Raw genomic sequence first — 25,206 nt, 5'->3', positions numbered from 1 at the left:
GTGTGTGGTCTAAATAATACACACTAACGTATAGCACATAGATGGAATCATATATATGTGCTATATTCCTGACATACAATACAGAAGTGGGATCATGTATTCACAATGCTATCCCACACATGTACTGTAACACTACTAGGACACAAGGAGGTATATTCTGAGTATATCTCATCACATCCAAGTATAAAACCGAGAAACGCTCCTAGATCAGTCCTCCCCTCTCTTAATAGAGATACAGAAAAAATGTGTATCTCTATTAATTAAATTTAGGTCTATAAATGTGTCATAGTGAGTGAAAGCTAAGCAGTCACTTTGTGATTCAGGACACGATACTGAAGACAAGCAGATAAATAAAACTGTGTCCACTAGACCAGTGGTTCTCAACCTTTTTCAGCCCAGCACCCCCATTAGGTATTGGGATGGCGGCCAGACCCCCCCCCCCCCCCCCCCCCACCAAGCCTCAGTAGTTTAAACCCAGGCAAAGTTTACCTTGTTTACAAAGTTAAAAGCACAAATTAAAATACTGAATACTTTTTTTGGAAAGTTCGATAGTGTTTAACAGATCAGCATTAATTGTGAAAACGGCTCTAAAAATTACCAAAGAACTATTTAGGTGCTAAATATTTAAAAACAGGTTAATTGTGGTTACAATATGAGGTTTTATTGCAGAAGATAATTTTTGGGGGGGAAGCAAGCAATAATACCATCTTTATCATTCAATAAAAACGTACAACGTATAAAGAAAATGCAAGATACCCCGTAATCCTTAATGGTCAGAAGACTAATTGAATTGCAAGAACATTGAAATTCGGCTTATATTATTATAATTATTAAAGGGGTTGTCCCGCGCCGAAACGGGTTTTTTTTTTTTTTTTTCAAGAGCCCCCCCCCCTGTTCGGCGCGAGACAACCCCGATGCAGGGGTTAAAAATAAAAACCGCACAGCGCTTACCTGAATCCCCGCGCTCCGGTGACTTCTTACTTACTGGCTGAAGATGGCCGCCGGGATCTTCTCCCTCGGTGGACCGCAGGGCTTCTGTGCGGTCCATTGCCGATTCCAGCCTCCTGATTGGCTGGAATCGGCACGTGACGGGGCGGAGCTACAAGGAGCCGCTCTCCGGCACGAGCGGCCCCATTCAGCAAAGAAGAAGACCTGGACTGCGCAAGCGCGTCTAATCCGGCGATTAGACGCTGAAAATTAGACGGCACCATGGAGACAAGGACGCCAGCAACGGTACAGGTAAGTGAATAACTTCTGTATGGCTCATAATTAATGCACAATGTATATTACAAAGTGCATTAATATGGCCATACAGAAGTGTATACCCCCACTTGCTTTCGCGGGACAACCCCTTTAATAACGTTTTCTACAATCAATCTGTGTCATTAATGGCTGCCTTGGGCCTGATGAGCGGATGCCATTTTTGTGATATCTGGTTCTATCTTTGTCAACCACAGTCTGAAGTCACCCCTTACACATATCTGAAGTTTGTTTCTCACTTTTGTCAGGAGCTGTTGAACTGCGCTGAAGCCCCTGTCTTGAGCTAGATATTGAACTAAGAGAGAAAGACAACTTGAATTTGCTACAATAACTGTCTACTGAAGGGCCAAGAGGGTTAGGAGGAGGTCCTTTTACTAATTTAAAACAAAAAAATACAAACACTCCTCCCACTTGTGAATTCCCCAATATTGATATTTTTGAAGCATGGTTACTGATGAATTAGCAACACTCTCTAGAAACAAAGTATACCATTCTCACAATTTTCAGTGATTATTGTTATTGTGGAGACTAACTAAATAACAAGGACCCTTGACGTGGGCTTGTGAGCTTATATACGTAGGCCAAAATACTAACTAATGCCTCAGACTTATTTATATATCCATCTGTCTTGTTGTGTTAGTATATTTGATAAGTATTTGGTCGTCTGGTGTTGGTGTAGAGTCTATGTCCCTGTTTTTCCTTTGCTGCGTGCATGTTCAGTTTATGTTTGGTGTGAATGGTGTTCTGACTGTGTGAGTATATCCCTTTATCCTTGCTATTCAGCTTTTCAACTTTAAGTATATTACTTCCATGACAGCAAGATGAATAAGAACTTCACGTTAACGTAACACTTATAGCAACGTTACAATCACACATAGTAAATTTCATTTTATTCCCAGCCGTCCTACAGACCAGAGGGGAGATTTCATGAGACCTTCTCTCCATCTACCTGATCATCCTGTGGAAGAAGAGGCCGGGGACATCTCTCCGCTGCTGTTCTCTTACTGGATCTACCTGCAGAAAAAACAGACAGCCACTGAATTCATTCTCTACATACAAACAATAAAGGCCGTGTGGATTTAATCCTGTTTAGTACCTGGTGATAGGGGGGGCTGGTGGTCCTCCATCATGACGTCCTTGTACTGATCCTTGCGTCCTTCTAAATACTCCCACTCCTCCATGGAGAAATAGACAGTGACGTCCTGACACCTTATAGGAACCTGACAACACAATGATACCGTCATCACCCAGACATGTTATACCGCCATAGTGTTACTGTATAATGTCCCAGCATTCCCAGCAGCGTCACCTCTCCAGTCAGAAGCTCAATCATCTTGTTGGTGAGTTCTAGGATCTTCTGCTCATTGATCTCCTCCAGTATCAGGGGGTGAGGTGGAGGCCCTGTGATTGGGCTCAGGGGTCTTCCCCATCCATCAGACACCGGGGCCTGACAGCCATCAGTAGAAGTCTTCTTCACTACCGCGTAATCCTGTTTATGGGGAGATACATCCATAAATATCCCTGCAGACATTTCCAGAGTAAACTGCAATATTTTTTAGGGAATTTACGATGAATCGGCAGTAAATCCTCTGCCGTAGATGTGAACAGACTGACATAGATAAGAATGATGGAACATGACGTCATCCCCAGAATCTCTCACCTCTCCTGTAAGCTGGAAGAGTATCTCTAGGGTGAGGGTGAATATACTCTCCGCCATCTTGTCCCTCTTCCTCTCCATCCTTGTCGGGTCAATCAGGATAATTATCTGATATAGAAGATATCAGCCGAGGATCCTGAATGGGAAGAAGACGAGACAATGTAAACCACCGCAAACCTCTGGATTATTGTGGATTCAAAGACTGCTATAAATAATGGCGATTTTCAGGACAAATCGCACATGAAGAGAACTCATTTTTCATGGGTGAATTTACATGGGAGATTTTCCAATGGGACCGAGAGTTCGAGATAGAAAAATCGCAGCACCTTCCTATTTATAGGCGATATCGCCTATTATTTTCTGTGGAACTGAAAAAAAATTGCCTGGCACTGGCATGCTGTGCGAGGTTTATGCGAGTGCATTACAAATCTTCTATTTTTACTATTCGAACAACATGCTATTATCACACCTGTTATAATCTCATGTGCAGCGATGCCTATTTCTCATACAACACCCATCGCACTCACAGGCAACATAGCAGGTCTGCAGGTTGGATATCGGACCAATATTGCACTCGCCAGGGGACTTTATCATGGATGTTTAAAAAGTTGCACAGAAGATTCTCGGGTGTAAGTCTGATCAGACAGCACTTGGCGATCCCATCCAGATGAAGTTCGATGTGCGGGACATATGCAGTGACACGTACTATAGGTGTCTGAGCAGAAAAGAAAAACTACATGAATACAAGTGGTGACTGGCTGCTTCTGCACCCGAATTTTCAGTCTGAAAAATCAGACAGAAAAACGCCCGTGCGTGTGCGCTAAAGACGATATACAGAATAACTGAGTCAATAATGTCATTGTTACTGGGGGGATTTACTGACCCGAACTCAAAACATTATAGAGACCCAAGATGTTCTAACTTCTGGTTGGTAAAAGCCATGACCGGGCCAGTTTCGCATGTCTGAATCACAAACATATAAATGCCCCCGTAATACGCTCGTCTGAAACCGGGCTTAAAGGGGTTTTGTCACAATAAAAAAATTCTTAGCTGCTGAATCCCACACAAATTAAATACAATAAGAGTATACTCACCCCTCCTTGTCCCACTGGTATGCAGATGAGCGGCTACCGCTGCCCCAGCATCGGCTTGGCAGAAGTCAGCTGAATACTGCAGCCAATCAGAAGCCGCAGTAACAATGCCTCAAACTCCTGGCATCATGCCGCTCAGGATAAGAGCGCTGGTGCCAAGAGTTCATCCTCCGATTGGCTGCAGCCGTCACCTGACTTCCACTGGGGGGCCAAGTAGAGGCTAATATACTATATTTTTGTATTTTTTACGGGGTCCAGCTGCTAGAAAATGTATTTTTTATTGACAAACACCCTTTAAATATCTAAAATGCTACCGTGTTATTTCTAGCCAAACAAGAGGAGTCCTAGAGGGCCGGAAACCAGCAATGATTGAGTCACCGTGATTATAATACATGCTTAACAAGAGGAGTTGAATTCCTGGTTCTAGTAGGTAACATTTACCCATTAATTGGAGCATTGAAAGCATAAAAAAAATTAACCCTCGGTTGGTTTTACACAAATCTGCTTCACACGTAACCAAATTTTTCTACTGTGGATATGCAAGAAATTAGCATATGCAGCATGCCTAATTGTGTTGCGGAAATGGACCAAAATCTACAAATACACTTTAGTTGCAGTTTTTGTAGCTTTTCCACTGCAGAAATGAACGGATTCTGCTTAAAATCTGTATTTGTCGATGCTTAAAAATACAGTTTGCCTGTGTGACCGCGGTGCCGGAGCTACCAGGTCCCAAAAACACAACACGTTCTGCAACAGAAAACCCAGATTTTCTTCCAGTAACAGAGCCATGCCTGTCCACGGGTTGTCTGCTAAGGCAGCTCAGCTCCTTTGAAGCAAATGGAGCAGAACTGCAATACCAAACACAACCTGTGGACCGATATATGGCGCTGTTATTGGAAGAAAGCAGCCATATTTCCCCAGGATATCCCCGTTTTGGCGAGGTCACACAATTTCTCATTCTCCTCTGTAATGTAAAACCGGGAAACTGTTGCCACCAAAGAATTCCCCTCAGTCCTCAGAACATAGATATGACCGCTGGCGAAGGAAGCCTGAAGGTAGGCTTAGTTGGAAGCTCTCCTGAATCTTCTCTTCCCCGAGATTCTGATATTCTTTCATGCAAGTTTTAATCTTAAAGGGGTTTTGTCACCACCACAAAAAAGAACAATTGGTCTGCGGCCCCAATGCCGGTTCCTGGCGTATACATCTGGCGGAAATCAGGGGACCGCTGCAGCTAGTCAGAGTCTACAGCATCACCATCCAAACTCCAGACATCAGCGCTCACATCCTGGGCGCCATGATGCCAGGAGTTCAGGATGGTGACACTGCGGCCTCTCGGCCTCTACTTAAATAAAAAGCGATCACAAAGCTGCAGGTACTCAAAAAATAGCCATGAAAACTATAATTTGCCCCACAAAATGATCAGCCCTCACATGGCCTCATTGACCTAAAAATAAAAAGGTCACAAAGCTTTTTTTTTTTTTTTAAAGGGTTTCACTTTTTTTATAGTAGAGAAAAACTGTAAACATAGTATTTTCATAATGTTACTGACTTTTTAGTGCACCATGAAAGCTGTAAAAGTGCTCCCACACCTCCAAAAAAGTGGCGCAATTGCCTTTCTTTGCATTTCACCCTACTTACAATTTTTTTTTAAGTTTTCCAGCACAAAATATTATATATTAAGTGGCACAATTAAAAAATACCATTCATCCTGCAAAAAAAGGTTGATGGAAAATTGAAAAAGTTATGACTCTTGAAGGAGAAAAAAAAAAGTGAAAAACAAAAAAGTGTCCGACAGTGAAAAGGTTAGGGAGTGTTCACATAGCGTTACTGTGCGCGCTCTGAAACGACGTTCAGGTTTCTGTAACAGCTGCTGAAAACGCCACTGTGATGGAACTCCTGAACAGAAACAAACAGGGCCATTCACTTCTATTGTGAATCGGACACCAGAAGATTGGAGAAGGGCAAATGTTGTGAGAGTATTCAAAAAGATCTGGACAAGCTTGTACAGTGGGCAGCGCCTAACAGAATGGTATTTAATCAGGAGAAATGACACTCCTACATCTGGGCAAGAAAAATGAAAAAGCACATACAGAATGGGAGGAATTGAGCTAAGCAGCAGCACATGTGAAAAAGACTTGGGTATACTAATAGATCATGGACTGAACATGAGTCAACAATGTGATGCAGCAGTCAAAAAGGCAAAACACAATTCTGGGATGTTTTAAGAGAAGCGTAGAGTCTAGATCACATGAGGTAATTATTCTCCTCTGATTTCTTATGGCACATTTAGGCACAACGAAAATTTGCTCAAAAGCCGTCTTTTGAGTGATAATCGTGTCTAACGAGTGTCCATTGTGCAGATTTCGTGCATGATTTACTCATCGAAGCTAGCTGAAAGAGAACAAGGAGCCTTATCAGTGTCGCGCACTAAGTTCACAGCGGGATACCACTGATACTATTGCTTCAGCTGGTATCCTGGTCGGCGAACACAGCCGGAGTATGAAGAAGACAGCGCTCCAGCTGTGCTCAGTGAACACAGCAGGAGTATACAAAAGACAAGCGGCGCAGCTTGTCTTCTGCATACCCCACTCATAGCGCTCAGCTGAATACTAGCTGTGCGCTCCAAGATGACAACAGCTGTATGCATAAGATAGCGGTCCTGCTTGTCCTCTGCATACAGCGTGAGCCTTCATTTACACACTAATACAAGGTGAACGCTCAAAACTGTCACTCAAACTACCGTTTGAGCAAATTTTGAGCAGTCATCTTGCCATGTAAATGCACACAATGATTATCGCTCAAAAAATGTCTTTTGAGCGATCGTTGTGTCTAAATGGGCCTTTAGTCAGACCTCATCTGGAATACTGTGTCCAGTTCTCGGAACCCAAATTTAAAAAAAGACATGAACAAACTGGAGCAAGTTCAGAGAAGAGTTACCAGGATGGTGAGCGATCTGCAAATCATGTCCTATGAGGAACGGTTAAAGGATCTGGGAATGTTTAGCCTGCAAAATAGGAGGCTGAGAGGAGACTTAATAGCAGTCTACAAATATTTGAATGTCTGTCACAGTGCAGGGGGATCAGCCCTATTCTAATTTGCAGAAGGAAAGACCAGAAGCAATGGGATGAAACTGAAAGGGAGGAGACACAGATCAGATATTAGACAGTGAGGGGGATCAATGAGTGGAACAGGTTACCACGGGAGGTGGAGAGTTCTCCTTCAATGGAAGTGTTCAAAACAGAATCTGGTTAGACATCTGTCTGGGATGATTTAGGGATTCCTGCACTGAGCAGGGGGTCGGACCCGATGACCCTGCAGGTCCCTTCCAACCGTACGATTTAATGATTCTATTGGCTACTATTCTACAGACCATCTGGGAATGAGACCTAGGAAAAGCTTTTCCCAAGGCATAAGGATGTGAACAATGAAAATGAAGAACACTGGCCTTTATGAATATTGGAGTATACTGTGCCAATTAATTTTAGAACTCAATAGAGTTAAATCGCACCAAATTTACAAAAGTGCATCACAGAAGGGGAAATCAAGAATTAAAAACCACAGAAAATGGCCGTTACTTACTGACTGAGGAGTGCATATAGATGCATCCTCCTCTCACCATGCAGGTAGCTGACTACCAAATGGAGGAGCCAATAACACCTGTGAGGGCACCGATAAGACAACCACTCACACTGCCTCCTGATAATGAGGGGGGTGGATGCTTGGCGTACACTCCCACACATAGTGGATACAGGGTGCCAGACCATTCTGATATATGTAGTTCACCATGCAGACCAGCAACCTATTAATGACGCCATGATAATTCGGCGGGTTGCACTGCATATCCATCAGTGAACCACATTGGTACCGCCACCCTGGGCTCCCCCTGGAGTCTCAATGCCACACTGCATGTGAATGATCTATATATATAAAATTGAATGTATGTCTGTCTGCGTGCGTGCGTGTCTGCGTGCGTGTCTGTTTGTCCTTTATGCGCTACTACACCATTCATCCGATCGCCATGAAACTTTGGGAAGTTGTTAAGTACACTCCTGGGAAGATTATAGGCATAGTACAAATATCCTACGATAAATGGCTCGCGAGCGTCGTCGAAAGTTACGCCCCCCCCCCCACGTAGATCGAATAAGTAAGCCACCTGCTATTGTGATGTCATCACTGATGTCATCAACATCGGACGCCCTTGAACATGCCCCAACATGTTCTATAAAGCTGCATTGTGATGTCATTAAGGCTCTATTATGACACGTACAGCTTGGAACCACTAGAGCACGCCAGCCAATTACCATTGGAGTTGGAAGTGGGTAAACAAGTACTAGGATATCTTCCTAAGAAGCCACAGCAGCCGGATAAATTGTATGTTCCACCCAACGGCTATTTTATTCAGCCTGCAAGGGGGAAGCAGCGGCCTACAAAATCTAATTCTCTCATTTCCTGATGTCATAGATAGATAGATAGATAGACTGTATGCAATAACCCTGATAGACAGATAGATAGATAGATAGATAGATAGATAGATAGATAGATAGATAGATAGATAGATAGATAGACTGTATGCAATAACCCTGATAGATACATAGATAGATAGATAGATAGATAGATAGATAGATAGATAGATAGATAGATAGATAGATAGATAGATAGATAGACAGACTGTATGCAATGACACGTACAGCTTGGAACCATAAATACTAGAGCACGCCAGCCATTTACAGTCAGTCTCCATTGGAGTTGTAAGTGGGCAAACATGTACTAGGCCAGTGATGGCGAACCTTTTAGGGACCGAGTGCCCAAACTACAACCCAAAACCCACTTATGTATCGCAAAGTGCCAACACGTCAGGGGGCGGGGCTTATCACAACGTATGATTTTACCCCCGTCGTTCTAAAAAGGACAAGGCTGTTTCAGAATAGACCGGGTGCAGATTCTGACTGCTTTTTGGACGCGGAAATCCTGCAGAATGTCCTCAGCGGAGATTTCTGTGGAAAATTCTGCAGCATTTCCGCATCTAAAAAGCAGTCAAAATCTGCACCCGGTCTATTCTGAAAGAGCCCTGCCCATTTCTGCCACATGTACACATACCCCAGCGGTAATAGTGACACCTTCACCCCAGCGATAATAGTGACATCCCACAGCAGTAATAATAGTGACACTCCCCCCATTAGTAATATATAAAAACGAATGTATGTATGTATGTCTGTCTTCGCAGCAACGCGCGACGGGTACGCTAGTAGCTAATAAATGCAAGGCATTGGTTGGATGTTGGCCACTGGATCATTCACATGCAGTGTGGCATTAAGACTCCAGGGGGAGCCCAGGGTTTCAAAAGGGCTCCTACCTGCTCGCATTTTTCTAACACTGCGGGTTTTTTAACGCAAATGTCAATGGGACTTTCTAATGTTAAAAACGCATCGCTAGTTTGTGCTTTGCAATTTTTGTGTGATGCGTTTTTAACATTAGAAAGTCCCATTGACATTAGTGTTAAAAAACCGCAGCGTTAACGTGGCATTAAAAAAACGCAAGTGGGTAGGAGCCCTTAGGGAAAGACCTGGCGACCTACCCTGTAAAAACCTCACCTTGGAAACCCTATGAAGGAGCTCTCCAATGATTCAGATACGATATCCGATGGTAGGCCCCTCCAGACCAAAGGATTATCTAAATGTGACTGGGCAAAAGCAAGGTCCGAGTACAAGTAGTCAAGGTTTTCCTCATGATGCAACTGGTGGAAGCCCTCGAGAAGCCCAGCTGCTGATGAGCCTCATGATGAAAAGAAAGAACTGCGTTGTACTAAAGCTCACATACTAGTGACATGGAATGTGCGTGGCATGAGTCTAGGAAAATTGGGCATTGTGAAACGCAAAATGACAAGACTTGGCATTTATATTCTTGGGATTAGCGAACTGCACTGGACAGGTAATGGATATTTTCATTCTGATGACTTCACATTGCACTGTGCTGGACATGAGGAAATCAAGAGGAATGGAGTCTGCCCCCCCTCTATTACAAACAAGCAGACCTCGAAGGCAGCAGAAAGTCTTTGACCGTATCGTTGCTATCCGGATACGCGGTAAGTCAGTGAACATCTCCATCTTACAGGTCTATGCCCCAACGACTGATGCTGATGAGGAAACCATTGGAGATTTTTATGCCGATGTCCAGAAAACTGTAAACGAAGTGCCAAAGAAGGACATCATTTACATTATGGGCGACTTCAATTCCAAAGTCATCAGCCAGCCAGAAGCAGCCATCACAGGAAGATTTGGGCTTGCTGAAAGAAATGAAGCCGGTGATCACCTGGTAAGTTCTGCCAAGCAAATTGGCTCAGGATAACAAACACATGGTTTATGCAACCCAAATGCTGACTGTAACCGTGGACATCACCCAATGGCCTCCATTGTAATTGGATTGACTACATCCTGTGTAATTATCCTTGGTGAAGTTCAGTCGTTGCAATAAAAACCTTCTCTGGCACCGATTGACCATGAACTCCTTGCAGCTAAAATCAAGGTCAAATTCCGTAGCATTAAGAAAGGCGCTCCAGTGAGAAAGTTCAACACCTCTGAAATCCCCCAATCATACACTATTGAGGTAGCAAATACATTTGAACTGCTTGACACATCAGAAAAGCATCCAGAGGAACTATGGCCCGATATACAGTCCACAGTTATGGAAACAGACGGTAAGCATCTCACCTATAAGAAGCAAGAAGAACAAAGCTATTGGTTGGCCGAGCAAACCCTCAGAATAGCTGGTAACAGAGGAGCAAGGCCTGGAAGCAGGGAGTGAAAAGACCTACTCACCGGCACCTGGGACGGAGCTTCCTGACAGGTCACAGACTAGGGAGAGGAGGTGAAGAGGAGCCTGAAGAGTCAGCAGTTCAGGCTTTGGAACGCCTCACGTGATGGGAAGACGGGCTGCTGAGACTAAAATCTCCTGCACACAGCCGGATGCACAAACAGCAGAGGGGCAGCTGGGTGAGAGATCTTGGTTTGTCTCTGAGAGAGAAGGCCACAAAGAGGGAAGAGCAAAGCCCTGCCATGAAAACTCAGTGGGGGACATAGATAAGAAGCTCAGCCTTCCCTCCCCTTCCCCCTGACTCACTGAAGAGTAGCAAGAACAATAGAGTCAGATCATAGAACCCTCTCTGACCTGCTTTATCCTCTGCACTTACATGCGTAGGGAGAGGGATCTGGCACATTTATATAGAGTGGAAGTGTCATTTGTACACATTAACACTGCTTCTGAATGAGTTCCTTCTTATTAAAGCTACAGTGCTGGAAAACAATAAGGAAGTGGCACCTGAAAGCCTGGGATACCATAAGACCTTCCTATATGAACGTTTCCATTTCCCTTCCTGGAATGTGTTGCAGTATATAAGCAGAATCTTCCAAAATATACCAGAGATTTTTCAGAAATACCGGTAAGATTGCATTTGACCCCCAAAGGTCTGATTAATACACAAGTTATTCTGTATGCTATAGACTATGCCTACCCTCCCCACCTTCTAATTGTAACACAGGGGTGGCCTGAGCAGGATATGTCTTGCTAGACCACGTTTAGACCGAACCTGCACATTTCCTAAGCATGACTCTACTCTCCACGCATTTCAACCCACATTGCTATGAAAATGACCAGAACTAAGGGGAAGACCTCTAGAGATTCGCAAACGGGGTACACTTCCAGAAGTTTTGGCAACCCAATCCCAAGCAGAATCACACGCAAGATTTGGAACGTCGAGTCTGGCTACATCCAAACCAATGTATGATGAGCCCCCCCACCCACACACAAGAAAATCCAGAACCAGCCTCCCTAGCACTCTTCCTTCAAATGAAGTCACTCTTCAAAGAAGAACTTACTTCAGCAGTTCAAGATCAAGGGGCTAGGCCAAAGAACGGACGAGCTGGAGCATAAAACAGACAATATCATTGTTGCGTTAGAAGATGATAAACACCGCGTTGGGGAATTGGAGTCCAGAGTCAACCTTCTTTTAGTCTAAAAATGAAGATTTAGAAAACACCTGGTCGAGCTAACATACGGATAAGGGGTCTCCCCAAGACGGTGACTGCCTTGGAGGAGACGGGGATTTCTCTTTTCTCTATTCTCCTTCCCGATGTGGATCTACAGCCATTATGGATGGACAGAATCTACCAGGCCTTGTCCCGCCCTCCCAACCCTGAGCTTCCCAGGGACATCATCCTAAAGTTGCATTATTGAGAAGTTTATGACCAGCTTCTGGCAACAGCAAGAGGGATGGCCCACCTACTAGGTCTTCCTACCTTAGTTCAACTCTTTGCAGATATTTCCCTTACTACATCGGCGAAACAAAGATTGCTCTGTCCAGTTACCCTAGCACTCCAGGCGACTAACGTCAAATACAAGTGGGGATTTCACTTTGCTTTTTCTTTCCACCATCAAGGAAGATCCTATTCTGCAAGATCCCTGGAGGAGGCTCTCCAAGCCGCCGAGGCAGCATGAATCCCAGTGATAATGAAGACAGCTGACCCTCAGAATAGAAGACAGGCGTCCTTTTAATATATGAAACATCGCCCAAATGTCAAATGCATCCAGGAGCCTCATTTTTCCCAATCCTCCTCTCCCAGCCATACTCAAGATTCTTCACTGCATCTGCGTCTACCAAACATAGCGGAGTGTTAATGCTATTTCATAACTTTCTTCCCTTCCACATGGAACAGGTTGACCTGGATGACGAGGGATGTTTTTGAGCAATTGTGGGTACATTATATGACCAAAGTGGCTTTTATAAATGTCTATGCCCCCTCGAAGACCCTCTCCCGACACTCCTACACTTTAGCCATAAGCTTACCCATTTAACAACAACTAAACGAATGTGGGCAGGAGATTTTAATATCCCATTCTCCTCGAGATTAGAGAGCAGCTACTAACCTCAACAGTTTTTCTAAGGCTCAGAGACGAAGATAGTTGGATGCTCTGACTTCCCTTTCAATAGCCGATTGTTGGAGATAAACACATGGTTCCATGAGAGGGTACACATATTACTTCCCCCCAATAGCCAACCTTTATTCTTGGTTGAACTATATACTAATCTCAACAGGCAGGTAGAGTGGGACATGGCCGCTATCGCTCAGCGAGCAATACAGCTGTTCTGTATAAGCAAACAGCTGTATTGTTCTCTGCAATTAAAGCTCGCTGTGAACTACCAGCGGGACATGAGCTGAAAAAAATCTTATCAGCACCGCAGATAAGAGTTAATCGCTCGATTCAAAACAACTAGAATTGAACGATGAATAACTCGTGTATGAAAACTGACCGATGTCCGTGCATTTAGACGCAATATTTATCGCTCAAAAGACGGCTTTAAGTGAATTTGGAGCGAGAATCGTTGTGTCTAAATGGGCCTTTAGGGACCTAACCGTACTCATGCAAACTACAAGCAACATCACAGACTATTTTGCAAAAAATACTAATCCCGATTCTCCTCCTACATGGACCTGGTTGGCTCATAAAGCTTATGCAAGAGGTTTTCTGATCAAAATAGCATATAAAAGAAAATGGGAAAAGGAACAAGCCCTTGAGAAAGCTTTTACTCCTGGAAGCCTTGAATCAGCGAAACCCATCTCTTGCTTCAACTAAAGCCATCTAAATTCAAATCAAGGCATTACTATCACAGACAGTTGAAAAAGCTCTTCAGTGGACACGGGCTCCTTATTTTAAATTTGTAAACAAACCAGACCTCTTATTAGCAGCCAGTCTCCGGAATAGGGCAAAGATCAACAATGTCCTTAAAATAAATACCCATCAGGGAAAAACGACTTCTTAAAGCTGGTTCAGACAACAATTATTGCTTAAAAAAAATCTTTTAAGCGATTTTTGAGCGATAATCGTTGTGTTTTTACAGCGCAAGGTGATCGCTGAAACGTTGAGCGATCACCTTGTGTTCCGAGCGGGGGAAGCGGGGTGTCCCCGCTTGTCTTCTGCATCCAGATGTTCTCTGCTCGGAACACCCGGCTGTTACACAGCTGAGCACTCCGAGCGGGGTATAGAAAACACAGCTGGACAATTGTGTTCTTCATACCCCGCCTGTCATCAGGGAGCGGGATACAGCTGAAATAGTATCAGCTGTATCCCGCTGTGAATCCTTGATAACTGATAGCTGATCTTTCAGCACGCTGAAAGACGACGATGAGCGACGGCCTAACGAAAACTGCACGATGTCAGTGCAGTTAGACACAATGATTATCGCTCAAAAGATGGCTTTGAGTGAATTTTAAGTGAAAATCGTTGTATCTAAAAGGGCCTTACCCCAGACTTAATTTAGAACACCTTGCTAGACTGTTATAAAACACTGTACAAGACCAAGGAAGGGAATATGCCCCTCCCCCCATTTCTAAGATCACCAAAACTTCCTTTTCTTTCAGACTCTCAGAGAGATATTTTGAAAGCAGATGTTTATGAAGAAGAAATTACTGAAATTATTAAAAACTCAAGCTCGGAAAGGTCCCTGGACCAGATGGTTGCACTGCCCTATACTATAAAAAAATCAAGGATATTTTAGTCCATCCCCTGAAAGAAATTTTCCAGGGTGTCCTGAAGGGGGAGACAAAAGTAAATTGAAGAAAAAAAAAAAAGTTAAGTTTTAGCTCCTCTCATGACCTGGGGAACTGAAAGTACTCACCCCCGTCCTCCACAATGTCCCGGAGCTTTCTGGTCTTCCCGGACCTGATGCTGCCTTCTGAGCATGTGCGACAGATGTCCTACGTCACGCGCATACGCAGAAGGCAAGTAGGCCCGGGTAACTTGAAATCTCCAGGCTACTGAAGGTAGCCGGGAGGCTGGACCTGTCACCAGAGACTGCGGTCACTAGTCCCTTGGTCCATGATCGCCGTTATCTAATGGATAACGGCAATTGCGGAAAAGAGAAAAAACAGAGAAAGTTAAAGTTTCATCTCATGGATCAGAGACATGAGAGGAACTGAAACTACTCACCTCCATCCTCTGTGATGTCCCATGGCAGTCTGGACCTGCTGCAAGGCTTCTGCTCATGTGCAGAAATGCTGGACACATGCCAAGGAGCCGGGGAGAGCCTGGTAAATTTAGAATCTCTTTGCTTCTGGCTACTAGAGGTAGCTGAGAGCCTAGGGCAGTGACTGGTGGCATCGTTAAGTGTCCCCAGTCATGTGATAAAAAGGTAGCGATCTACCTTAAGCCTGTCTCAAAAGAGCAGAGGGAAATTGCGAACTCCGCAAGTGTTTCATGCACAGTAATACGTGGATCAATCAAATGCAGTGGATTACATATTTCCGCTCACATTAGCGGGTCGGAATAATGTAATCCACTCACAGAAAACAGAACGCAGCGGGTTTCTTTTTTACCGCAGATATCTGCAACATAGAGCCCCATTGCGCTGAATGGTTGTGGATATAACCGCAGACCATACGTAACTACATTGTGTACAGGCTGTGGGTACCCGCGTCATCGCTAAGCGACGGCCTGAGAAATGTAAACAAAATAAGGTGTGCTGCGCATGACCACCTGTTTGAGTAGGCAGTTATGCGCAGTACATTATGTGGCCACATGCAGGTCCACAGCCGGGCTCACAGCTGGGATCTGCTGCGGGTCTCCGCAAAATAATGATGCATACGGCCATTGGAACCCGGCGTTATTCAGAGCGCTACCTGTAATACGTAATTTACAAGAAGCCCCGGGAACGCTCGCCTTCCTGCAGTTCCAGGAGCAGCTTGTTGAGCGTCTTCTGTGCAAGACCGCCGCACCTCATCAAGCTTACGGAGACTCACAGAGCGCCACTTTACACCCCATACTCCCGGGACTGTTCTGGTGAGTCCTCTCTCCTGCTGTGGAGAAGCACCAGGTTTAAGTATAGGCTCTCTTCTAAAATCTCCCCAGTTCTTCCTATAATCCCTAACCCACAGTTCACAATGAGTATGGACCTTTCCAGTTTTACATGGTGGAGACAAAATCACATTACGCCATTATGCCATTTCTTCAATAAATCTACACTTCGCACAATACAACTATTCTAAGCCATATTCAAACCCCCCAGTTCCTAAGGATAAATTAAGTGTTTCATTTTATTCACTCCTTGCCCCTGCCCTCCTCACTCCCCAAACTTACCCGTCGAAAATCTATGCACCAATGACCTCCCAGAGAGGTACACTCTCTCTCTCTCTCATATATTTACAGTATACTAAACCAACCCACTAATGAAGAGAAGTGTCCTTTCATCAGAAAATGGGAGGAGGGCTTGGGGATAGAGATGACAGCAGAAAGATGGCAACATTGCTGCACAACGATATCTAAAGGCAGCCATCAGGTCTCCCTTATGGAAACCTCAATTAAGATTCTACATAGAACGTACGTGGATCCACAAAGGGCACACCGCCTATATCCATCAACATCCTGCTATGATTTCGTGGTTGCCAAGAAAAGGGCAGCAAGTTCCACACCTGGTGGTCATGCCAAGTAGTGGACGGGCTGTGGACACAGGTCTGTAGCCTACTAAACCAAATGTTCATAGGTCTAATACCAAAGTCGTTAGCGCCCAAACTAAACCTGGATTCATTGCTGAAGACAACCAGGTTCCACCCCCCAGCATCCAGTTTCATCATTGACCACATCACTGTCAGCGGAGGCGACGGTGGGGTTCACAGGCCGTGCATGTAATGGGGGACGTGTAAACAAATGTTCTCCAGGCAAATGCCTGGAAATGGTTTCAACAGACACAGGGGTGTAATAATGGCGCAACCAGTCTCTGGAGGGCAGATAATGAAACATTTGGCGCTGCTGGTGCTTGTCAGATAATCAGACACTCCTCTCTACTGGTGGTTTGTCGGGTTGCCTGTTTGGTGATCCTGTGCCCGGTTGCCTTGTGTGCCCTCATGTATCCACTGGTCTCAAAAGTCTGGTCTGGCCCAGGTGCTGGGTGATTTGTCAGCACGACTATCCAGCTACCCTCTCAGACTCTGGTAATGGGTGAAATCACTTCTCTGCGCCGTGGAGGCGTCTAGTGGTCAACAAGCTCTACACAAGCGGCAGAAGAGATCACTACACAGGTGACAAGACTGTTCATCTAATCACACATATTTGCCCGAGATAGAACTGCAGAGCGAGCTTTACAGCACCATGACAACTTCTTCTAGGGCAGCATGTGTGTGTGTATATGTATATATATATATATATATATATATATATATACACACACACACACCCTTTCCACAAAAATAAGACATATCTTGAAAGTAAGCCCTACCATGATTTTTCAGGATTTTCAGGGAGGCTTGAAATATAAGCCCTACCCCAAAAATAAGCTCTAGCTATATTACATAAAAAAAGGAATATGTTATCTAGCAGGCTCAATAATGCCACAGCTCAGCTAATTCCTAAATCCCACCTCCACAATACAATAGCTGGGACTGGTTCTTTAACCTCTGCCCAGCCAACCAATGCAGTGCTCAATGAACCAATCACAGCCATCGCATTGCTTCATCAAGTGCTGCTTTTTTTGGCTCGAGAACCAATCAGCGCCATCACTTTCTGGAGGTGGGATTTCTGAATCCCGTAACCAGGAAGTGATCTTCTGTGGGCAACCGAGGACTGTAAGAAGCATGTTGGAGGTGTGGAGAGCAGCAGGAGGGCCCTGGACCGAACCTGCTAGGTAAGTATAATAAGACATCCCTGCAAAATAAGACCTAGTGCCTCTTTTGGTGTAAAAATGAATATAAGACAAGGTCTTATTTTTTGGGAAACACTATGTATATATACACGCATGGGCTATGATATTATCGCCGAGGCTCCCATTATCTCCCCCAGAGACCTGCAGACACGGCCAGTTAGTCAGACAAGTCATTGGTGTCGGTGGGTGGGAATAGCTCTACGATCCCAGAGCCGCCGGCCGCCGCAGTACCAGAACCCTACAGAGGGAGGAGCCATTGTGCTGTCCTGTTCATAGCTGCGGCCCAACGACATCCACGGACCGCGGTGAGGATTACACGCTTGTCTGTACTGACAGCACCGAGGTGCAGCGCCGGCGCCGCTCATCCTGCCGCCCCGTGGAGACTGCAGTGATGCTTCCCTGCGCCTCGCATCGTATTCCTGAGGGGCGGAGCTGCTGCTTCCCCCGCCCCCACATGTAAGCCCAGCTGTGGAGTAATGGCGTCTTCTACATAGCGCCCCCTGCTGTATGTGAGCTACAACAGGACGTAACTAGAGATGAGCGAACCTACTCGGCCACGCCCCTTTTTCGCTCGAGTACCGCGATTTTCGAGTACTTCCGTACTCGGGCGAAAAGATTCGGGGGGACCCGTGGGTGAGTGGGGGGTTGGAGCAGGGAGTGGGGGGGAGAAGGAGAGAGAGAGGGCTCCCCCCTGTTCCCCGCTGCTACCCTCCGCTCCGCCACGCCGCCCCCCGAATCTTTTCACCCGAGTACGGAAGTACTCGAAAATCGCGGTGCTCGATCGAGTAATTACTCAAAACGAGTAGGTTCGCTCATCTCTAGACGTTACCAATAGCAACAGGACCGGGACAATTTTTAACAGCATTTAGTGGGCGTTGGAAACATCGCGCTAAACCCGTACTGAGCTTCTACTGATCTCACTGGGGCTTCAGACGAGCGTCTTAACGCGGCGCCTCCAACACGGGCTAAATCATACGCTGCATGTTCAAATGCCTGTGTGAGAGCCGCCCTGGACTACCGGCGCTACTAATACACAGCGCTGCAGGGAGCGAGAGAAGCCGGCCGCCATCTTGGTTCCTCCAGACCCGGCGGGCGCTTTATTACCAGATAATAAGTTATATGAAGTCAAAACGGCGTCAATGAAAAATCTAACTTGTTCTGCAGAAAGACGTCACATGTGGTGAAATCCATGGGGAGGCCAGGGCTGAAGGGGTTAATGATACCTGTCCCCCAGTGCTGGAGACCCCACATACCTCCACCTGCAGCCGGACAGGAGCTGTGGGGTTGTTCTGTGCTTACAGGACCTGTGATGATGTCACCGTCATGTGATCAGTGTGTGGGAGGAGACAAGGGGTCACATGACCAGGTCTCTCCGCTCAGTGGATGCAGGACTCTGCTGTGTGAGGATGTATTCAGAGAGTGGATGGAGCCGAGCGCGTGTGAGAGACGGAGGAGCGGAGCCGAGCGCGTGTGAGAGACGGAGGAGCCGAGCGCGTGTGAGAGACGGAGGAGCCGAGCGCGTGTGAGAGACGGAGGAGCGGAGCCGAGCGCGTGTGAGAGACGGAGGAGCCGAGCGCGTGTGAGAGACGGAGGAGCCGAGCGCGTGTGAGAGACGGAGGAGCCGAGCACGTGTGAGAGACGGAGGAGCCGAGCACGTGTGAGAGACGGAGGAGCCGAGCCGAGCGCGTGTGAGACGGAGGAGCGGAGCCGAGCGCGTGTGAGAGACGGAGGAGCGGAGCCGAGCGTGTGCGAGACGGAGGAGCGGAGAAGAGTGTGTGTGAGAGATGGAGGAGCAGTGCCTGTGTATTAGACTTTTATCCACTTCAGGATTGCCAGATAGATATTAGCGCCCTGCGGTTCTGAAGTGTGCATGGTGACCTGGGAGCCGAGTCCGCTCCGTGCCTGATAGATATCAGCATTTCTTTCACAGCTGCAGTAATTGTCGCTCTGATCACAGCAGTTAATATTTAGGTTTTGAGGTCAAAGCTGATCGCATGTCTCAACAGTTAACAACAGAGGGACACCCCTTCTTGCACCTGATTGGCCCCCTCCCACCCACAGCTGCCGCACCCATGACAGGTCTTGAAAGGAAACTGCAAAAAACGTTACATACTGCAATACTGAAGTATAGCAGTATATAGCACAAGCAATCAAATGATCGCAAATTTAAGTTCTCTATGAGGAATAAGTAAAGAGTGTGAAAAAGGGTTTAACCCCTTAGTGACCACGCCTGTTTGCGCCTTATTGACCAGGCCAAATTTTGGAAATCTGACATGTGACACTTTAACATAAAATAACTCTCTAAAAGTTTTGCATTTCCAATTAAAGGGGTTGTCCCGCGCCGAAACGGGTTTTTTTTTTTTAACACCCCCCCCCCGTTCGGCGCGAGACGACCCCGATGCAGGGGTTAAAAAAACAAACCGCTCAGCGCTTACCTGAATCCCGGCGGTCCGGCGTCTTCATACTTACCTGCTGAAGATGGCCGCCGGGGTCTGCTCCCTCCCTGGACCGCAGCTCTTTTGTGCGGTCCATTGCCGATTCCAGCCTCCTGATTGGCTGGAATCGGCACGTGACGGGGCGGAGCTACACGGAGTCGGCATTCTGCACGAGTGGCTCCATTGAAGAGAGCAGAAGACCCGGACTACGCAAGCGCGGCTAATTTGGCCATCGGAGGGCGAAAATTAGTCGGCTCCATGGGAACGAGGACGCCAGCAACGGAGCAGGTAAGTAAAAAACTTTTTATAACTTCTGTATGGCTCATAATTAATGCACAATGTATATTACAAAGTGCATTAATATGGCCATACAGAAGTGTATAGACCCACTTGCTGCCGCGGGACAACCCCTTTAAGTCTTACAACGTTTTCTTGCCACATGTTGTACTTCATTTATGTGGTAAAAATAAACCGATACAATTTGTGGATATTTATTAAAAGCGTCAAAATTAGAAACATTTTGAAAAAAATTGCCTTTTTTTTTTACACATTTTCAACTGCAATATGTCAAATATGTGCAAATACACTGTACACATTTTTTATGAGAAATATATATTCATATCTGTTTATTCTGGAAGCACATGGGAAAAACTTTACAGTTTTTTAACCATTGAGGAGACGTACAAATTTAAAAATAATTTTTAAACTTTTGAGGAACATTTTGTTTTCCTGCAACAAGCCAAGATTGCAAAGGTGTCAAAATAATGGATACCCCTACAAACGACCCCATTTTAAAAAATGCACCCCTTAATATATTCACTGAAGGGGGCAGGAGTATTTTGACCCCACAGGTTTTATTCAGGAGTTAATGCAATTTAGAGGAGAAAAAATAAAATTTCATATGTTTGCAAATATCTTATTTTAATGACAGTTTTTTTTCTATAGTGCACATGAAAATGAGGATTTGCACCCAAAAAAGGATACCCCTGTTTGTCCTATGTTGAGAAAAATACCCATTGTGGCCCTAATATTATGTCTGTATGCACAACGGGGCCCAAAATGAAAGGAGCAGCCGGTGGCATTTGATTGATCTGTGTATTACTGAAATCCACAATTCCTATCCGGTCGTGTGAGACTGGTCTAAGGTAGATTGCTACCTTTTTATACCATTTGATAACTGTGATCATGTGACCATGGACAGCTCAATGAGCCCTCCGGTCACTGCTCCAGGCTCTCTACCTTTGGTTACCAGGAGCAAGGAGATTTTTAATTTCTCCAGTCCTTCCCAGTTTCTGCGCTTTCGTCCGTGCGCATAAGTCGGGAAAAGGTCAGTGGATAAAGATACCATTGGGAGACAAATCTGGGGGCCTTAGGTAAGTAATTTCATCTCTCCTCTTGAATATGATCCATGAGGGGAGATGAGACACTAAATTTTTAAACTTCTTTTTCAATGTATCCATTGGATAACAGTGATCGTGTGAACAAGGAAAGCAAACAGCGGCCCCCAGTGATATTTGCCTGCTCTCGGCTATCTTTGCCAGGAGCAGAGAGATTTTTAATTTCCCGAGCGATTTCGTCTTCTGCACATGCGTAGAAAGCGGCATCAGCTCCTTGCAGGACCAGATCGCAGCGGGACATCGTGGAGGTCGGATGTGAGTTGTTTCTGCTCCTGTCACGGATGCAATCAGTGAGGGGAGATGAAACTTTAACTTCAATTAAAATTTTAAAACTTTTATGCGATCGCTGTTATACGTTGAATATCATGTGACTTGGGATCACACACCACAGCCCTCGATTACAGCTCCCTGCTAGAAGCTACCTCTCGCAGCTGGGAGCTGTCACATGCACAGACCCCAGGGCTTTAATCTACAGGGTCAACGTGTTTTTATGGTCCTGCAGACTGGAGAGCAAGAAGTCCTGGCTTTGAGTCCAGACACCCAATGTGTGTCAGGACTCGAACCCGGGACCTCTTGAGCTCCAGTCAGCAGGTCTCCCCTGCGCTATCCAGGTTTTGGACAGTTCCTTGCTAAAACCCAGCCGCCTTCTAGGTTTCCTTGCTACTGCTAAGTCCATTTCCTGTCTCCCTGTCCTGACTCCGCCCTGCTACTAATTAGGACTTTCTATAAAAGCCTGACTGTGCCTCAGATCCAGTTTGTGATTATTGTGCTCTACCACCCTGATCAAGCGCCTCTTCATTCTGCTCATTTGCAATTGCACCGATACCTCCTGCTGCTGACCCCTGGCTTCCATCCCATCCCATTGTACTGCATACCGATATCTACTGCTGCTCACCCTTGGCTTCCATTTGGCTACCCTTCCATCTCATCCCATTGTGCTGCATACGCGACTTCCCAATAATGACTCCTGGTTATCTTGACTACTCTCCTGTGACCGGTGTGGCTACTACACCTGTGGCTCCAATACAGTGTCGTTAAGGCATAACAAAACATGAAGCCCATAGTGACCACTCTATGGAATCAAGTTACAGAGCTCCAGGAATTTTGCGCCTCCTATCAAGAGAATTTTGCTGGATTAAAGACACTGGTGCTAGACCAGCAGAAGGAAATCACCAGTTTATAGAAGCAACTTCTGGACTTGCATCATTCAAGCTCTGATGTCCACATGGCACTGCCCACAAAGTTCAGTGGGGATCGCTGACAGTATAGAGGCTGCCTCCTTCAATGCTAGATTTATTCTCAAATGCAGCCAACACCAGTGACCGGAAAAAAGTATTCTTTATCATTAACCTCCTCACTGATGAGGCGCTTGCCTGGGCCTCGCCATGCGTAGAAACCAACATTATTCTCCTCAACAGCATCAATTCCTTCACAGCCACTATGGGGGAAGTCTTAGATGATCCAAACCACTGTGCCATAGCTGAAGGGAGGGTACATAGCCTACGACAAGGGCGATGTTCCATTGCAGAACATACAGCAGAGTTTTGTCACTGGGCGAATGATACCACGTGGAGCCAATTTTGCCAGGAATTATCTGAGTGAGTAAAAGACAAACTTGCCAGAGTGGAGGCTCCTGATAACCTGGAAGACTTCATCTAGGTATTTATCCGGATTGACCAGAGACTTTCTGAGCATCAAAAGGAGATACTGTGGGGTTCAGGCACCAGCACCCTGTACTCTTTCAGTCAGTCCATGTTGAGTCCCCACCCAAGGACTGAAATTGCTCCTGAACCCATGCAGGTCGATGTCATCTACAAATCTCTCTCCACCATGGAAAAGCAAAGGCACCGGGCAGAAAATCTGTGCCTTTATTATGGGAGCTCAGGACATTATGCCCTAAACTGGCCAAACAAGCTCCAAAGGACCAATTGAGATTGTATGGGCGATCAGAAGACACAGTGCTCAGCGATATTGGATTCGAAAGCAGGAAGGAACTTCATCGACTTAACATTTGCTCATGACAGAGATATTGCAACCAGACTCAAGTCCATACCAATAGATATGGAAACCGTGGATGAGCCTTGCCTTCAGGTCCATCATACAGGAGACAGTTGAACTGGAGCTCCACATGAACCCTGACCATCAAGAAACCATCAGCTTTAGAGATGAGCGAGCCTACTTGGCCACGCCCCTTTTTCGCCCGAGTACCGCGATTTTTGAGTACTTCCATACTCGGGCGAAAAGATTCGGGGGGCCCCGTGGGTGAGTGGGGGGTTGCAGTGGGGAGTGGGGGGGAGAGGGAGAGAGAGGGCTCCCCCCTGTTCCCCGCTGCTACCCCCGCTCCGCCACTCCTCCCCCTGCGCCCCCCAAATCTTTGCCCCCGAGTACTGAAGTACTCGAAAAACGCGGTGCTCAATCGAGCAATTGCTCGAAAAGAGTAGATTTGCTCATCTCTAATCAGCTTCCAACTCATCTCATCCCCTAAATTTCCAGTGATTCTCAGGATCCCCAGGTTTTCTACCCATAATCCCTCTATCAACTGGGAAACCAGGAACATTGCTTTCCCCTCAGAATACTGTAAGGAAAACTGCTAGATTGCACCATCTGCCCCTGAACCAGTACAGGACCCCAAGGATGATCAACAGGATTTGGAGAAATTACCAACCCACTACTGGATGTTCAAGGATGTTTGCAACAAGAAGGCGGCTGACTAGCTGCCATCTCACAGGCCATATGACTATCCTATTGAGCTGTTCCCGGGATCTTTTATTCTATTTTGGAGTATATTCAACAGCGCAGAACCAGAGTTAGGGGCCTTTGGGGAACATCTGGATGAAAATCTAAAAAAGGGCTTCATCCGGCCTTTTTCCTCTCCGGCAGGGGCACGCATTTTCTTTGTTGAAAAAAATAAGATTCTACTCTTTGCCTGTGCATTGATTACCGGGAACTAAACAAGATTACCATTAACAATCACTATCCTCTCCCATTATTTTCAGAACTGCTGGAGAAGCTTTCAGATCTTTACTAAACTGGACTTCAGAGGAGCATATAATCTGGTACAGATCCATCCTAGAGATGAGTGAAAGACGGCCTTCCAAACAAGATATGGCCACTTCGAATCTCTAGTGATACCGTTTCTACAATGCTCCCGCTACCTTCCAGCACTTTATCAATGATATATTTTGAGACCCATTGGATAAATTCGTAGTGGCCTATTTCGACTACATCCTCATATTCTCTGACAATTTCGAGGAACATCGCAGACAAGTTTGGGTGCAACTACATCAGTGCGCATTTCTGTTCTATACTCTATCTTCCACAGAGAACTATGATGTTGGGAACAAGGAACTTCTGGGCATCAAGGTAGCTTTCTCTAAATGGAGACAACGCTTGTAGGGAGCCCATCATCCAGTAACTGTGCTTACAGACCATAAAAATTTAGAATTCCTCCGCACTACCAAGAAGTTATCTGCAAGACAAGCAGGATGGTCCCTGTTTTTCTCCATTGTGTCCTACTACCCATGTTCCCGAAATTGCAAGGCTGATGCATTGTCCAGGATATTTATAGGGCCTGAAGAGAAGTTAGATAATAACCACACAATTCAGTCTTCAAATAATTTTTTAGGTAAACTGCATTCTGAGGACCTCCTAACAAAGTTTAAAGGAGGCTGCAAAAGTAACT

At 45.7% G+C, this 25,206-nt stretch overlaps 1 protein-coding gene and 1 pseudogene across 1 annotated transcript in view; both read right to left on the bottom strand.

Moving 5' to 3' along the window:
* LOC136624494 (oocyte zinc finger protein XlCOF29-like) overlaps nt 1-18,965 on the bottom strand; it is a 55,353-nt gene extending 36,388 nt beyond the window's left edge. The window contains exon 1 of the mRNA XM_066598479.1: nt 18,946-18,965. The gene's annotated coding sequence lies outside the window, so the exon portion shown is untranslated. The remainder of the gene's footprint in view (nt 1-18,945) is intronic.
* LOC136624516 (zinc finger protein 585A-like) overlaps nt 1-25,206 on the bottom strand; it is a 55,161-nt pseudogene that overhangs the window by 10,360 nt on the left and 19,595 nt on the right.

This window comes from Eleutherodactylus coqui, chromosome 4 (assembly GCF_035609145.1).
Source record: "Eleutherodactylus coqui strain aEleCoq1 chromosome 4, aEleCoq1.hap1, whole genome shotgun sequence".
Lineage (NCBI taxonomy): Eukaryota > Metazoa > Chordata > Amphibia > Anura > Eleutherodactylidae > Eleutherodactylus > Eleutherodactylus coqui.
This window is presented reverse-complemented; position numbering and strand designations above follow the sequence as displayed.